At 39.2% G+C, this 18,979-nt stretch overlaps 1 non-coding gene across 1 annotated transcript; it reads left to right on the top strand.

Annotated features, from left to right (window-relative positions):
* Positions 1-14,841: 14,841 nt before the first annotated feature.
* On the top strand, positions 14,842-14,948 carry LOC140885903 (small nucleolar RNA R71). The gene has a single exon (XR_012151316.1). It is a non-coding gene; the product is annotated as a small nucleolar RNA R71 (small nucleolar RNA).
* Positions 14,949-18,979: the final 4,031 nt, after the last annotated feature.

Genomic DNA, 18,979 nt, shown 5'->3' with positions numbered 1-18,979 from the left:
TCTTCAGTTCAACAACTGGTGCCTGCAAAACAGATGGAAGGCGCCGAGTATTAGAAATTGGTAAAGATAAATAATAAAAATTACCTGACTGAGGTAGCTCAGGAGCACTGTTCAGAATGTTCTCAATTTCTTGTGCTTCTGCACTTCGTCCAATTCCATCCTCTTCATGATGAATGGGTGCGATAATAGCCACCTATAGCTCATCTTTTCCTGCATGCTCACAATATTCTTGTGCCAAGTAATCCAAAATATCGACAGAATAAACACAATCATCACTGTTAGGAAATATCATGCCATCATAAATATTAAACTTTACAACCTCACAATCAAATTCCATAGTGAGTGTGCCACTGTTAACATCAATTTTAGTTATAGATGTTTTCAAGAATGGTCTGTCTAACAGAATAGGACTATTGTGATCACCGTTTTCCATGTCAAGAACATAAAAATCTGCAGGAAATACCAAGTTATTTACTTGCACTAATACATCTTCCACTAATCCCCTAGGGTATGCATTAGACCTATTAGCTAACTATATGATAATTCCAGTTTTATTCAAATGACCAAGTTTCAAGGACACATAAATAGAGTATGGCATAACATTGATCGATGCTCCTAGATCTAACATGGCCTTCTCAAGTCTAACATTCCCTATAGTGCATGGAATAGAAAACATACCTGGATCCTTGCATTTTGCGGGAAATTTTCTTTGGATCACCATAGATACATTCTCACCTAATTCCACTTTTTGACAACCCTTCAATGTCTGTTTCCTCTTTGTTGTGCACAATTCCTTCAAGAACTTTGCATATCGAGGTACCTGAATAATAACATCTAGCAATGGAATGTTTACCTCACATCTACGAAAATTCTCATAGAGTTCCTTAATCCCTTCATCTTTTCTAGACTCCTTAAGTGCTAAGGGAAAAGGGAAAACAGGCTTGTAATCAGAGAGGGGAGGAAACTTACCTTTTGGTGCTTCTTCCTGAGTTGCTTCCCCATCATCCACTTTTGGTTCTGCTTTCAATTCCTCCTTGGGCGAAGCATCAACTTCTTTCTCCTTCACCTTTAACTCCTTCCCATTCCTTAGAGTAATTTCACTTGCGTTCTCTCTTGGGTTCGGAATTGTTTGGGATGGAAAAGCGTTGGAATGTTGTGTTTCCAACTTATTGATTGCAGTGGCTAGCTGTCCCATCTAGTTATTCAAGTTCTGGATGCTTGCTCGGGTTTCCTGTTGGAAAAACAGAGTATTAGTTGCAAAATTCTTAACTATATTTTCGAGGAACTCACCTAGTGCTGGAATCTGAGGACGCTGTTGTTGTTGAGGATACGGTGGCCTATAAACTTGATTGTGTGGTGGTGCCTGAGGTCCAGGTTGATTTGCTTGGAGGATTTCGTATCTCAGATTTGGATGATCCTTCCAACCAAAATTGTATGTGTTGGAATATGGATCATACTTTCGCTGTGGTGGTCCAGGAAATCCGCCAGCAGCATTAACCTGTTCGACTGGTTCCTCTTGAAGTGTGGGACGCATATCAGTAGCATGTCCCACTGCAGCGCAAATACCACATGCCTTTGCAGCTTGTCTGTTAGAACCTAATGGGGGGTAATTTAGGTTCTATTGGCAACTTTAGCAATTTAAAGAGATTATGCAAGTACGCAAGAGGAAGAATTAAAGCAATCAAATATAAGTGCAGTAAATAAAGGCGTTAAGTAAATAAAGCAGTAAAAGGGATAAGAGATGTTTATGGAAGTTCGACGATAAATCATCTATGTCTCCCCTTTTTTATTAAGATTGATTAACCAAGGATCAACCAACACTTCAACATCTTTGCCTTGATGGATCCAAGGATATCCGTACAACTCAACACGATCACCGCGCCGATACAACTCGAACACTTGGTCTTAAGGGCTCCAAGGATAGCCTCAACAACAATTACACACTCGGGCTTCACACTCAAGAGTACTACGAAAGCTCAACAACTCACAAACAATTTCTACAATCAACTCTCTAATTGAAAGAAATATTTATGAAACTCTTGAATTAACACTTGAGAAGTAGAGGAGAGGATTGCTTGAGTTGTGTTTGAAATGGCCTTGGAATGCATCTATTTATAGCTGAAAATTCGGGCAGGTTCGTTGCGTCCATTCTGGCCTTTGTTGCGTTCGTTCGGCGCACATTTAATTCTTCCGGCGTTGGTGACAATCGTTGCGTCCGTTCGGTGCAATGCAACTTTGGTCGGGCGAATTTCTTCCTTAAAAATTGGATCATGTTTTTGGCAAGAACGTTGCTTCCGTTTCGGTTCGTTGCAGGCTGCGCGACAAACTTCAAAAATTCATATCTCCTGATCTAGCCGTTGGATTGAGCTGAGATTTGAACCGTAGCTTTTGAGCATCCTAAACTATAAAATTGAATGATTCAAAAATGCTCAGTAATTTTTGCAAGTTTCTGCTCCATGGTTTGTTCAATTCCATCGATATAGTATACCACACATGAATTTGATTTAAAAATCTAATCTACAAGGTCTCACTTTAAAAGATTAAAAATAATAACCTAGATTTGTAATTATCAAAACAAGATAATTTATTGCATTAAAAACATTATTCTCATTTAAGAGATTTGTATGTGTTTAAGGCGTAACAATCTCCCCTTTTTGATAATCACAAAACTTGGTTAAACAGGAGATATAATGTGCAATTGAAATACATATAAAAAGCTCCCTCTTAATGTAACAATATTTTAAACAAATTGTTTATCACATAATAAATTTTTATTTATCCCATTTGAATATTTAACCAAATTAATTATCCTCTTTTGTGATAATTAAGAAGGCAACAAATATGATAAATAAATAACACAATATATAAAAACATATTTTATTGATAGAGAAATTTACAGAATACAACAAAATATAAAACTAAGAGTCATCATCCGAAGCTTCTTTAAGAAGGTTTTCTTCCATCAAATTGAGTCGCTCATGGACAGATTGAAAAGATCCTCGCATCTCCATGGTCAAGTCCATGATCGATGTCTGGATAGACTGAATGGTGGAGTAGTTGCGATCCATATTGAAATCAAGACACAGAAGTTACTCAAAGAGTCTATCGGAAGGTGGAGCCGGAGTAGGAGAAGGCTGAGGCATCAAAGGAGGGGAAAAAGGTAGCTCGCTGTAATCAAACATGGATGTGGAAGATGGAGGAACCGTAGAAGAGAAAGGATTATCGGTGTCAGTGAAACCACCAGGAAATCCTTGCTCTTGAATGGAAGGAGGAATAAGTAAAAAAGGAATGTGAAAGTGGGTTTCAGGATGATAGCGGGTGAAAATATGAGCTGGATCATGCACCCATCGATACAATACAGGATTCCATGAAAACTCCATTTTAGTGATGGAGGCATGGTCAAGAGTATAAGTCTCAGTGATATGTGTCTTCTCCAAATCATCGAAGACAATGTCAAAGTAAGTCAGAATTCGGTTAATAAACCGAGCAAAAGGGAGAATGATTTTTTTTGAATTTTTGGCAGTGTGATGCATGACCTGAATGATAAACCTAGGAAGGTTAAAAGGTCGCTGAGCAACAATATGAAAAAGAACATAAATGTCCAGATATTTGCACTTGGAGTGGTCTCCAGTGCACGGAATGATCGAGAAAATGATAAGCTTTTGGATAATTTGGAAATCAGGACAGAGCATCTTAAGAGATGGTCGATCATCACCAGCATGAGGTGGTCGACCGAGAATGGCAGAAAGAGCCTCGACACGGTTAAACGTGGGACTATACTTAGGCCATTTAAATGCAAAGAACTCATTGGGTCCATTTTTAGGAAGAGAGAACCAAGCAGCGAGATCACCTGAAGAGAAACGAATGTACCGATTTTGAACAATTGTAGCAGCATATATGTCATTGCTGCACAATTCAAGTTCAAAATTGGCGTAGAACTCATGGATAAGGGAGGTATAGATAAAATCTGGATGAGAAGGTTGGGAAAATGCTCCCCATTGTTGGAAATCAATAAGATCCAACAAACTAAGATGAGAATTCGCCAAATAGCGGCGATCAAGAATACAAACCGAAAGAATCTGCCTATCACTATAGTCGGCAGGAATAGGTCGTGAGATAGAGGGTTGGTTAAGTTTGTGGACAAAAGGTTGAGTACAAGCATGAGTGCGTCGCCTCGGATTGGCGGGATCAACTTGGTGGTAAAATGTTCGCGGTAAATTTTGAAACTGAGGCGGGAATGCTGCAAACGGAAGCAACGTTGGTCCATCGGACGCAACGCTTATGATTTTGGCGGTAAAAGTTTGCGGTTAAAAATTTTAAACTGAGGCGGGAAAAGTAGGGAACGGAAGTAACGTTCTAAGAACGTTTGCAACGATGAGTCAGCGAACGGATGCAACGTTCCTTTGAACGGATGCAACGTTCGGGCAGGGCAATCAAATTTCGGATTTTTCCTCTTTGAATTACATTTTTTTTTGAAAATTTTATATCAAATAATACACATAAAATGTGAGCTTATAATTATGAATAAATACAATTAATTTGTATTTATCTAGTATTAAATTGCTCGAATTTAATAGTAAGCTCCCCCTTAATATGACATTAAATTTAAAATTATGTCTACAAATGATTACAACTCAATCATGCCAAGTTCACCACGCAAACGAATAAAATTATTTTCATCTAGTGGTTTTGTAAAAATATCGGAAATTTGATTTTTAATGTCAACATATTGCAGTTAAACTTCATTTTGTTCGATGTGATCACGAATAAAATGATGACGAATGTCAATATGTTTGGTGCGCGAATGTTGAATCGGGTTCTTTGTAAGACATATGGCGCTAGTGTTATCACAAAAAATAGGGATTTTTTAAAATGTGACGCCATAGTCGAGCAATTGATGCTTCATCCAAATAATTTGCGCACAACAACTACCGGCAGCCATATATTCGGCTTCGGTCGTTGACAACGCAACACAATTTTGTTTCTTTGAAAATCAAGAAACTAAACAATTTCCTAGAAAGAAACAAGTTCCACTAGTGATTTTCCTATCTACCTTATATCCACCAAAGTCGGCATCACAATACGCTTTTAAATCAAAGAAAGAATTTTTTGAATACCACAAGCCGAGATTTGGAGTATTTGAAAGATATTTAAAAATGCGTTTTAAGGCAAACAAATATGATTCCTTTTGGACATGATTGAAATCGTGCACACAAGCAAACACTAAACATAATGTCAGGTCTACTAGCAGTAACATAAAGTAAGGAGCCAATCATACTACGGAAGAAAGATTTATCTACAGATTTACCATTTTCATCCTTGTCGAGTCTGATTGTTGTGCTCATTGGTGTGGATAATGATTTTGTGTTCTCCATCCCAAACTTCTTTAGAATCTCCTTGATTTATTTGCTTTGATTCACAAAGAACCCATCCTTGCACTGTTTGATTTGAAATTCGAGGAAATAGTTAATTTCCCCCATCATGCTCATCTCAAAGTATTCCTGCATAAGCTTGGAGAAATCGAGATTATCCTTACCATTATTATGAATGTAGCATTTTGACCCAAAAGCCCGAAAGTGTGAAATGTTAGGCTTTCTCCCTCTCCATAATTCATATGGAGTTTTCTCGAGAATTGACCTTATTGATACACAATTGATGATATAATAGGCAGTGTTCATTGCTTCAGCCCAAAAATATTTTGGTAGAGAATGCTCACATATCATGGTCCTCGCAATCTCCACAAGTGTCCTATTTTTCCTCTCAACGACCCCGTTTTGTTGAGGAGTCCTAGGACAAGAAAAATTATGACCGATGCCTTTCTCTTCACAAAAATTTGTAAAACTCTCATTTTGAAATTCAGTTCCGTGGTCACTACGGATCTGTTTTATTGAAAGATTTTTCTCATTCTCAACACGTTTGACAAAAGTTTTAAAATAATCAAAGGCATCATTTTTGTGGGCTAAAAACAATGTCCACGTGAAATGTGAAAAATCATCCACAATGACAAATGCATAAAGATTCCCTCCTAGGCTAGCGTTCCTTGAGAGACCACATAGATCTAGGTGAAGAAGTTCAAGGGGTGATCGAACAAATACTACCACAAAAAAAATCAATTCAAATATGTCTATCAATTAAGCTCGAAATAATCGCAAGTGCACGATTCAAGTAATAATATAGTGTACTGAGTACGAGTATCGTCCTCAGGGACTACTGAAACTAATTTGTCTTTTCAATTTCTCACCACACAAAGTATCGAAAAGTTGAATTGTGATTTATCTAACATCTAAAATTATAACTCAATGTAAGTAAACTTAAATTTCTTGCAACCAAACAAACAAATCACACGTTGATAAATAACAATTAAAAAGGATTTTTGTTGGAATTTCCGGTTGACCTTTCCCCTAATTGAACTGGACGATTGGAACTCAATTTATCTTTATAAATTTGACAGAAGTTCCTGTAACATTGACACTCTCTCTCGAGGTTATGCCAAACTAATCAAATCAATGAAGTAATTAAATCTCTTTAATTATTTATCATGACCGATTGCTTTGCGTTCTATGAATTCTACAACTTTCAACCTGGTGGTCTATGGCTATCAACATGTACTAAATACCATATCTCTATGCATATTTTAAGTCCATGGATTCTATCATTCGTCCTAATTAAGAATCTATCTCTCGATAGCAATTCACAATTTACGAATCTATGTTAAGGGTAGCTAAACATCAACATAGAAAGAAAAACATGATGAACTCAATTATAAACATAAATCAAATCTCAATACGTCCAATGATTCAATCACACTAAAGTGTTTCGGGGTTAGGATCCCCTCGATTCCAACAAAATAAATACTTAGCTACTGAAATTCATTACAAAAATTCAATCTTCAAAAAGGGTTTAATCATAACAATTCAGAAAAGGAAGAAAAGAAAAACTCCCAACGGAGAAGAGAATTCTTCAAGCGTTCAGCCGTCGGTAGCCCTCTGATGTGCGTCCAAAAGTAACCCTCAAAACTAATTAAATAATTGTATTTATATTATCACACAATCCTTCCCGAAATAAACTCTAAAAATAAATAAATAACTTAAATCTGCGCGTCGCGCCCGAGCGGTAGAAAATTACCGCGCGGGCGCCTCGAAACTCTGCCACCTACTGTTTCCAAAAATCGTGACCACGCCCGCGCGGTAGAAAATGACCGCCCGTGCGCCTCGCTTTAATCAAGCTACTGTCTTTCTCAACCGTGACTGCGCCCGCGCGGTAGAAAATAACAGCCCGCGCGTGCCTTGCTTTTTCCAGAAATGTGACTTTCTTCTTATGCTCTCCTCACGGCCTCCATTGTGCATCGCCTTCTCACCGAGTATCAGCATTTTGTGGTGAATCCCTGTCATATAAATAAATAAACCAGAGGAGTGAAAACAAAAACAAAAAAACAATAAACGAAACAAGAATGGAAAATAACAGACACAACGTAAACAAAACGAATGCAAAACAAACGCAAAACAAAGCAAAATAACACACAAAAACGACTCCTATCAACCTCCCCAAACTAACCTTTTGCTTGTCCTCAATCAAAATAGGTGATAACTAGAATGAAAACAAAAAAACAAGTAAGAACGATTCATGAGAAATCAAAGCCTCAGAGAAGTTCACTTTCAAAACAAAATCAACACCGCTCTCAACTTTTCATAATCCACCTTCAGTTTAACGTGAACGTGTGTGTGTGACATGTTATTCCAGTTTCATGCAACTCTAATAGAATCCATTCCAAATCTTCTTAGCGACCTATTTACAATTCAGTGAAAGTTTCACTCTCAAGTATCCATTCCTTCTAACGACTCTAGACACACCCACCTCCCTTGAGATAGTGAATTACACACCTCTGGATTTTACACCCGGTATTGCTTTAGCTCTAATAATTACCCGCTAACTTAGCTATAACTGGCTAGGATACGAATTTTTTCTTAATCCCCTCGTCTATAGCCCGGATGGAGCATCAACCCCATTTTATCCGCATACTTAGCCTTGAATTTAATCTTTTAGGATTTCAATCCTTTCAAGGCCCGGATGGAGTTGTAAAAAAAATGTTTTCTTTCTTTTTTTTTTTTTGTAGGTGCGCCCAAGATCATAAGTTTCATGCTAGAGGCTCGTCAAAATTCATAGAACACAATTAAGATCCACAAAACACCTATTGCCATGCAATGGTCAAACAGACAGAAATTTCATCAAAGCTTTCGTTACAATCCATTGGTCTAACACGAGTGCTTAAAATATTCACGGGTCAACCTACAGTTTCTCATGTCAAGTCAAGAGCAAAATTTTTTCAAAATTCACAACTTCATCTCATCATCGGCTCCCAATCATCGCCTCACTCAAAACACATGCAAACAATTATGCACTGCAAGCAACAAAAACATTATGCATGATTACACAAAAGACACACACCCTCCCCAAACTAAAGATGAGCATTGTCCCCAATGCTACTTAACACCACCAAATCTAAAAACAAACAAAAAGCAAATAAAAACAAAAAGCACTAAAAACTCCCCTGGTACTAATCAGACTCCTCCTCATCCATGTCTTCGGGCATATCCCGAACCGGTGGAGCATATTGGAATTGGAACGGTGGAGGATATGGCGGTGGTACTGGATAAGCGGCCGAGTCCATCCCAGCATTTTCGAGCAGTCCTTGCATCATGGCGTTGGTGGATTCATTGTAGGCGGCGTTCACCTCTTGAAATTTTTCCATGTGTTGCACCCAAGCCAAAATCTCGCTTAATGTGTCATTCGTGGTGCGGCGAGCAGGGGGTGGCTTAAGCACACTCCTTGATGATTGACCGGGTTTAGAGCTGGCCTGGCTAGGAGGTTGAAACTCTCGGAGGCGGAATGAATGTTTTGCTTTCAATATTGTGTTATCCACTGCCTGCATTGGGTGCAACCATTCTTCGTCGTCCCTGTATGGGACACCAGCTTGCACACACAATAAAGAAACAATGGTCGGAAAAAACATTGAAATGTTGGACGTGCGAATGGACGTGTACAACTCTCGGTTGATAATTTGTCCAACATTAAGCGGTCATTGCTTGTGCAGGGCATACAGCAGCACCGCCCTGCTCATTTTGACATCATGGGTGTGGGACACCGGCATCAACCTGTGAGTCAGAAAAGCATACCACAAGGCCGGTTCCAGCCGCAAATATTTTTCCTTAAAAGATATAAATTTGACCGAATCCTTCCACACATTACCCTCATAACACAGGACATTCGAGATTTAATTATAATCCGGGTTAGCCTTAAATGCCTGAAATTTGCTATCATCTACATCCGGAGCTTTCAATAATTCATTAATAGCAGCGGGACTAAAGGAAACCATCTTACCCCGCACGAAAGTTGTGCTATCGGTACGCTCGGCGGCGTTGGCATAAAATTCACGGACCAGCAGGACTAACGCCGCGAGAGATTGGCGGCAAAACTCGGCCCATCCTCGAGCCACGATGCCAAGGGAGGCGGTGCGTTTTTCAGAAAGATCGATTCCCCTCTCTGCAATTGGATTCCTTGCAGCCTTGGCCTCTTCATACCTTGCCTTTGCTTCTTCTGAAATAAATTTTTCCTCTATGATTTTGGATGGGTTGGCCCTAGAGGTAGCAATCTTCTGTTTCTTGGGCGCCATGTCAATAGAGATGAGAAATCAAGCGAAGAACCTGTGAAAATTAGAGAAGAGATATGGTAAGAGATTCAGATAGAGACGGCGGCGAGGGAAGCTTAGGGTTAGAGAGAAAAGAAAGTGGGGAAATAAAGAAAGAAAGAAGGGAGTCGGGCTTTTAAAAATTCTGATATTTCGCGAGGCGCCCGCGCGGTAGAAATTTGATGCGCGGGCGCACACCCATTTTTTCCAAAAATTTTAGACAGTGGCTTTGGGTGCGCGGGAGGCAGAAAACTGCCGCGCGAGTGCACCCCCTCGTTTCCAAAAATTCTGAGACAGTGTGTTTTGGTGCGCGGGCGGCAGAAAACTGCCGCGCGAGCGCACCCCCTCGTTTTTGAAAAATTTTCAGAGACAGTATTCCACTCGAGAAATAACAGTAATTAACTTAAAAAGTTCTAACACTTACTAAAATGAACAAAAATGCAAATAAATAAAAAGGAAAGTAGAATGTAGTTCTCAATTTATAGTCGAGAGCTTGACTTTTCATCCTCCCCAAACTAGTCTTGGTCAGTCAATGTGGTGATGACTGGCGTGGAATCCACATCACCTCCCACATAGTGTTTTAACCTTTGAGCATTGACCGTGAACGACTCGTTGCGGGCATCTTTGATCTCTATAGCCCCCGATGGGTACACCCTGGTGATTTTATAGGGCCCAGACCATCTAGACTTCAGTTTTCCGAGAAATAGTCTTAACCGGGAGTTAAACAGCAACACAGCATCTCCTTCCTTGAAGTCCCGCTGTCGAATGCGCCTGTCATGTATTCTCTTGGTTCGTTCCTTGTACGAAACTGCCATGTCATATGCACTGTCGCGGAATTCCTCCAGTTGATTAAGCTCTAGCAATCTTTTTTCACCTGCAGCAGCAAATTCATAGTTTAGAGTCTTAATAGCCCAATATGCTTTATGCTCTAATTCAACAGGTAAATGGCATGCCTTTTTAAACAACAATCTATAAGGGGAGGTGCCTATAGGTGTTTTAAATGTTGTCCTATAGGCCCATAAGGCATCATCCAGTCGAAGTGCCCAATCCTTCCGATTAGTATTCACACTTTTCTCCAAAATCTGTTTGATTTCTCGATTGGATACTTCCACTTGTCCACTGGTCTGGGGATGATATGGGGTAGAGACTTTATGCTTGACACCATATTTCTTTAAGAGTTTGTCAAAAATTTTATTGCAAAAGTGGGTGCCACCATCACTAATTATTGCACGGGGTGTACCAAACCGATTAAAAATGTTTTTCTTCAAAAATTTCAGTACAACCTGTGCATCATTTGTTGCAAAAGCTTCGGCCTCTACCCATTTTGAAACATAACCGACTGCGACCAAAATGTATTTTTTTGTCAAAGAAATTGGAAATGGTCCCATAAAGTCGATTCCCCAAACATCAAATATCTCACACTCAATGATATTATGTAAAGGCATTTCATTTCGGTTCGAGATATTACCTGTCCGCTGACATCTATCACAAGCTAAGACAAACAAGCGCGCATCCTTAAAAAGGATGGGCCAATAGAACCCACATTCAAGTACCTTTGCTGCAGTTTTGATTGGCCCAGCATGGCCACCTACCTCACGATCATGACAATGACTGAGAATGCTTTGCATTCTCCTTCCGCCACACATCTCCGAATCATTGAGTCAGCACATATTTTAAACAGAAATGGTTTCTCCCAAAAGTAGTGCTTGGCATTCGATAAAATTGTTTTCTTCTGATGGAAGGATAGATTGTGTGGGAGTGTGCTTGTAACCAGAAAATTAGCAAAATGTGCATACCATGGTGAACTCTCTATGGCGAAAAGTTTTTCATCAGGAAACCAATCATCTATGTCCTCTAGTTCGTTTTGTGCATCATCAGGAATGCATTCTAATCTAGACAGATGATCAGCTACTACGTTTTCAACACCTTTCTTATCCCTGATCTCTAAATCAAATTCTTGCAAAAGTAAGATCCACCTAATCAGTCTAGGTTTTGCATCTTTCTTTCCCAACAAGTGCTTAATAGCAGAGTGATCTGTGTAAATTGTGATTTTTGAAAGTACAAGGTACGAATGAAATTTGTCCAGTGCAAATACTACAGCTAACAACTCCTTTTCAGTGGTGGCATAATTCAGCTGAGCTTCATTAAGAGTCTTACTAGCGTAGTAGATAGTTCGGAATACCTTGTCTATTCGTTGGCCGAGTACCGCACCAACAGCATATTCACTGGCATCGCACATTACCTCAAATGGAAGATCCCAGTTTGGTGATGTCAGTACTGGCGCACTCACCAGTCTTTCTCTCAACACCTCGAAGGCCTGCAAACAATTCGAATCAAAGTCAAAAGGGGCATCTTTCATGAGCAAGGAAGACATAGGTTTAGCAATTTTTGAGAAGTCTTTAATAAATCGCCGATAAAAACCAGCATATCCTAAAAAACTTCTAACTCCCTTTACTGTCGTGGGTGGAGGTAAATTTTGAATGACTTGCACCTTAGCCCTGTCCACCTCGATCCCTTGTTCAGAAATTCTGTGACCCAACACTATACCTTCTGTCACCATGAAATGACACTTCTCCCAGTTAAGCACCAAATTGGTTTCCTCGCATCTCATCAACACAGAATTCAAGTTATGCAGACATGCATCAAAAGATTGACCGAAAATAGAAAAATCATCCATGAAAATTTCTAAAAAATTTTCGACCATATCATGAAAAATAGCAGTCATGCATCTCTGAAAAGTAGCAGGAGCGTTACATAATCCGAAAGGCATACGTCTGTAAGCAAACGTACCATATGGGCATGTAAAAGTTGTTTTATCTTGGTCTTCAGGTGCAATCTCTATTTGATTGTATCCTAAATACCCGTCTAAAAAGCAGTAAAACTCATACCCAGCCAATCTCTCTAGCATTTGATCAATGAAAGGGAGGGGAAAATGATCCTTACGGGTTGCGTCATTTAATTTTCTATAATCTATGCACACACGCCAACCCGTAACTATCCGAGTAGGTATCAGTTCATTATTCTCATTTTTTACGACAGTTATCCCCCCTTTCTTTGGCACACATTGCACTGGACTTACCCATGGACTATCAGAAATAGGATAAATAATACCTGCGTCCAACAGTTTGATCGTTTTAGCTTTTACAACTTCCTGCATCTTCGGGTTTAGTCTCCTCTGTGGTTGGACTAATGGGTTGATGCTCTCTTCCATTAAGATCTTGTGCATGCATATGGACGGATTTATTCCTTTGATATCTGCCACTTTCCAAGCAAATACACTCTTGTGATTCTTGAGCACATCCATTAATCTGGCCTCCATCTCACCTGTCAAAGAAGACGAAATTATGACAGGTAAATTATCATTCTCACCTAAAAATACATATTTGAGATGGGTAGGCAATGGTTTCAATTCCAAAGTTGGTGGTTCCTCAATGCTTGGTTTCTGAAGGACTAAATCCTTCCGGTCGCCAAGATCTTCAAGTCTAAGCTTTCCACCTCTTCTCCATGACTGGTTGTCATTCAAATATGCAGTCATCTCTTCAATTTCATCACTGAAATCGTCCACATGCTTCGATATAAGTGCAGTTTCTAATGGTTCCTGAAAAGTATCCTGCACATAACCAAATAATAGTGAATCCACTACATCTAGTTGAAAACATTCTTCATTATTCTGAGAAAATTTTAAAGCATTAAAAACATCAAACGAAATTTTCTCTTCTCCCACTCTCAAAAGCAACTCTCCCTTCTGGACATCTATTAGTGCCTTTCCTGTTGCCAGGAAAGGTCTACCCAAGATGAGTGGCATGTCCAAATCCTCTTCCATATCTAACACCACGAAGTCCACGGGGAAGATGAATTTGTCCACTTTTACAAGTACGTCCTCGATTATACCCCGTGGATATTTGATGGACCTGTCCGCCTGTTGTAACGACATTCTGGTGGACTTTGGTTCTCCCAAGTTCAATTTCCTAAACACAGAGTAAGGCATTAGATTTATACTCGCACCCAAATCACACAAAGCCTTATGAAATTGAACATCATTAATTACACAGGGTATAGAGAAACTCCCTGGCTTTAGTGGGATTTTATTCTGAACCAGCGCCGAGAAGTTTTCCGTCAGACTTATCATTGCATGCTCCTCCAATTTCCTCTTGTTAGAGAGGATCTCTTTCAAGAATTTCGCATAACTTGGCATTTGCATCAGTGCATCAGCGAAGGGTATATTGATATTCAATTTTTTAAACACTTCTAAGAATTTACCAAACTGAGAGTCTAGCTTGGCCTTCTTAAGAGCTGCAGGAAAAGGTGGTGGTGCAACAATTTTTGATTGTGAAGTGGGTGGGGGTGTTAAGATAGACGACTTACCTGAAGTTTTTTCTGATGTAACTGTTTCTGGCTCTTTCTCGCTTTTTTGTTCAGGCTCGACCGTCTTTCCACTCCTTAATTCAATTGCTTTCACCTGTTCTTTCGGATTCTTCTCAGTATCACTTGGCAAAGTACCCTGATCTCTGCTGGAAATTGATTTGGCCAATTGCCCTATTTGATTCTCCAGATTCTTTATCGATGCATCTTGATTCTGCATGCGGGTCTCAGTAGATGATATAAATTTCTGCATCATCTGCTCCAAGCTTGACTTCTCCTCTTGAGGCGGCCTGCTGTAGTTCTGATTTCCATACGGCTTATTCTGTCCACCCCATAAAAAATTCGGATGCTGTCTCCACCCTGGATTGTATGAGTTCGAATATGGGTCATTCCTAGGGCGATTCTGATTCCCCATGTGGCTTGCCATAACTCCCTCTGGTTGAGAGAATGTTTGACAATCTTTCGTGAAATGCTCTGCACCGCATTTTTCACACCATACTTCTTGCACTCGCATCGCCGAATGTCCTACACTCAGTTCCTCGATCCTTTTGTTCATGACCTCAAGTTGAGCAGCCACAGAGGTGAATGCATCAACTTGATGAAGTCCAGATGGTTTCTGAGCTGCACTCCTTTCAGATTGAGGATGATAGCTACTGGTTGCCATCTCCTCAATTAATTCGTAGCCATCCTTTGACGACTTTCGTAGTAGATTCCCACCTGCAGCTGCATCTAACATGGTACGATTTGAATGAGAAAGTCCATAGTAAAAAGTTTGTACCACTAGACTGTCTGGTAATTGGTGGTGTGGACATCTCCTCAGCAGATCCTTATAGCGTTCCCATGCTTCATAAAACGTCTCCTGTTCACCTTGGGAAAAAGTTGTGATATCGGCTCTCAGCTTCATTGACTTCGATGGTGGAAAGTATTTGGTGAGGAAAGCTTTCGCCAAGTCATCCCAAGTTATGATGGAACCTGCAGGTAAATTCGTTAGCATGCTTTTGCCTTGTCTCGAAGTGAAAAGGGGAATAAACGTAAACGAATTGCGTCGTCTGAAACTCCCTGAATCTTGAATGTATCACAAATTTCCAGAAAATTTGTGAGATGCACATAGGGTTCATCGATAACACTTCCACCAAATTGAAGTGTGTTCTGAACCATTTGAAGAATCGCCGGCTTTATCTCAAAGTGATTCGCTGCTACAGTTGGCCGGATTATGCTTGGTCAAGCACCTTCAATATTTGGCAGAGCTAGATCCATCATAGATCTGTAAACTGGTTGTTCGTGTTCGTGCTCTTCTTCCATTTCTTGTTGTTGCCTTCTTCTTCTCTGAAAGGTTCTGTCGATCTCTGGATCAAAAGGCAATAGTCCCTCAGGTGAGTGTTGCATGTACTGCAAGAAAATCCTGCAGTGCACAGATGGAAAGAGTGATTAAAATTGTAATAGAAAAAAATTAAATCAGACAAATTAAAATCTATTTAGTCCCCGGCAACGGCGCCAAAAACTTGATCGAACAAATACTACCACAAAAAAAATCAATTCAAATATGTCTATCAATTAAGCTCGAAATAATCGCAAGTGCACGATTCAAGTAATAATATAGTGTACTGAGTACGAGTATCGTCCTCAGGGACTACTGAAACTAATTTGTCTTTTCAATTTCTCACCACACAAAGTATCGAAAAGTTGAATTGTGATTTATCTAACATCTAAAATTAAAACTCAATGTAAGTAAACTTAAATTTCTTGCAACCAAACAAACAAATCACACGTTGATAAATAACAATTCAAAAGGATTTTTGTTGGAATTTCCAGTTGACCTTTCCCCTAATTGAACTGGACGATTGGAACTCAATTTATCTTTATAAATTTGACAGAAGTTCCTGTAACATTGACACTCTCTCTCGAGGTTATGCCAAACTAATCTAATCAATGAAGTAATTAAATCTCTTTAATTATTTATCATGACCGATTGCTTTGCGTTCTATGAATTCTACAACTTTCAACCTGGTGGTCTATGGCTATCAACATGTACTAAATACCATATCTCTATGCATATTTTAAGTCCACGGATTCTATCATTCGTCCTAATTAAGAATCTATCTCTCGATAGCAATTCACAATTTACGAATCTATGTTAAGGGTAGCTAAACATCAACATAGAAAGAAAAACATGATGAACTCAATTATAAACATAAATCAAATCTCAATACGTCCAATGATTCAATCACACTAAAGTGTTTCGGGGTTAGGATCCCCTCGATTCCAACAAAATAAATACTTAGCTACTGAAATTCATTACAAAAATTCAATCTTCAAAAAGGGTTTAATCATAACAATTCAGAAAAGGAAGAAAAGAAAAACTCCCAACGGAGAAGAGAATTCTTCAAGCGTTCAGCCGTCGGTAGCCCTCTGATGTGCGTCCAAAAGTAACCCTCAAAACTAATTAAATAATTGTATTTATATTATCACACAATCCTTCCCGAAATAAACTCTAAAAATAAATAAATAACTTAAATCTGCTCATCGCGCCCGAGCGGTAGAAAATTACCGCGCGGGCGCCTCGAAACTCTGCCACCTACTGTTTCCAAAAATCGTGACCGCGCCCGCGCGGTAGAAAATGACCGCCCGTGCGCCTCGCTTTAATCAAGCTACTGTCTTTCTCAACCGTGACTGCGCCCGCGCGGTAGAAAATAACAGCCCGCGCGTGCCTTGCTTTTTCCAGAAATGTGACTTTCTTCTTATGCTCTCCTCACGGCCTCCATTGTGCATCGCCTTCTCACCGAGTATCAGCATTTCGTGATGAATCCCTGCCATATAAATAAATAAACCAGAGGAGTGACAACAAAAACAAAAAAACAATAAACGAAACAAGAATGGAAAATAACAAACACAACATAAACATAACGAATGCAAAACAAACGAAAAACAAAGCAAAATAACACACAAAAACGACTCCTATCAAGGGGCATAGAAGTTGATACAAAAATTTTTCTTTTAAAAGATTTCTTTGTATGTTTGCCAAGTTGACATGCATCACAAACAGAATCTTATTTTAAATTGAGTTTTGGCATACCAAATACTAGATCAAGTTTAAAAAGTTTTTCAATGGTACTAGGACCAACATGACCTAATCGTCTATGCCAAAGAATGTTGTCATCAACATTCAAGGATACACGGCTTTTAATATTTGTCAAAGATAAATTATTTAAAGAAACCTTGTATACATTTTCACTTTTATATCCTTGGAAATTTATGGATTTGTCAGTCGTGAGTGATATAGTGCAGTGTTGGGGAGTGAATTTGACTTCATAACCTCTATCACACAATTGACTTATGCTTAGTAGATTATGTTTAAGACCTTTCACTAGGAGTACATCATCAATCAAGCAAGATTTAGATATATCTATTGAGATGACTCCTTCAATTACTCCTCTGTTGTTGTCTCCAAAGGTGACAGTTCCCTTGTCCTTTGGTTTGACCGATTGGAGTAGCTCCTTGTTCCCTGTCATATGTTTAGAACATCCACTGTCTAGATACCATATGCTAGGGAGAACATTTTTCCTATATCCCTACAAAAATTGATTTTGGTATCCTTTAGTTCTTTTGAGTCCACAGTGTTAGAAAAGAGAGATACAAAATAGATTTCTAAGAGTTCAGTCTCTCATAGCGACATCATCGCCACTTTCCAAGAGTGCTCCCAATAGTAGGTAGGGCTATGGCCACTTTAAAAACCTATTTCCTTTGACAGGGCAACGTTCATCAGGAAAACCAGTCGCAAGTCAAGGTAGTTTAAACCAGTCTATGATGAACTCCCTTAGATCATGATCTCATAATGCCGACTGATGAGTTGTTAAGTACTCTTAGACCTCCGTTTCATATAGCTCTTTTGATCATATTGATATTTCAAAGATCTACATTTATGTCTAGCATGACCTATTTTACAGCAGTAAGAGCATGTAGAGGGCGATCTTATTTTAGTTTTAGCAATAAGACTAGCAAAGTCTATAGATTTCTTACCATACCCTATTCCACCCTTATCAAAGCTACATTTCTGCATGCTTAGTAAATTGTCCAATTTATTACTACTAACATTAAATTTATCAAATGATTTTTCTAAGTGAGTTATGTCATTCTTTAATCTTAGGTTTTCATACTCCTTAGTTTCTAATTCATTTTTGAGATTTCTATTTTCCTTTCTAAGTGATTTCTCCATATCAAACATATGTTTATATGCATGTAATAATTCATCATAGGAAGGTACCTTGTCATCGTCGTCAGAGACGATGTCATCACTCCTTTCCATGAGGCAGATGTTAGCTACTTCCTCGTCATCGTCGTTGTCGCTCCAAGTGGCTATGAGTGCTTTCTTCTTGCCCTAATTGTAATTTTTTTTCTTGAGAGGGAATTCATTTGCATAATGCCCTTGTTGTTGACAGTTGTAGCATGTTACTTCCTTGTCCGTCTTCTTCTTGAAGTTGTTTCCTCGCATAAATCTTTTGAATTTTCTTGTGAAGAGTGTCATATCATCATCATCTTCTTCTTCGACTTGGGTGGACAAGGCAATCCCCTTTGCCTTGATCTTCTCATCCTCTTTCTTAGATTCTTTTCTTGTGGATACTTCCAACTCATGGGTTTTTAGGGTTCCATGAAGTTGATCAAGATCATAGGATGCGGTGTCACCTTTGTTGGACTCAATGATGGCTGTTCTCTTGGCATCTCACTCCTTGGGTAAGGCGCGTAGATCTCTCCTCCACACTTGCTTGGTTGGATATTGTTCTCCATGTTGGGCTAGCTCATTGATGATTTGAGAGAGCCTTCGGAACATTGTGTCTATATCTTCATTGGATTCCATCTCAAATGTCTCGTATTTGAGTTGTAGAAGATCTATCTTTGTCTCTTTGACTTGGTTGGTTTCCTCATGGCATATCTCCA

This window comes from Henckelia pumila, chromosome 2 (assembly GCF_033568475.1).
Source record: "Henckelia pumila isolate YLH828 chromosome 2, ASM3356847v2, whole genome shotgun sequence".
Classification (NCBI taxonomy): Eukaryota; Viridiplantae; Streptophyta; class Magnoliopsida; order Lamiales; family Gesneriaceae; genus Henckelia; species Henckelia pumila.
This window is presented reverse-complemented; position numbering and strand designations above follow the sequence as displayed.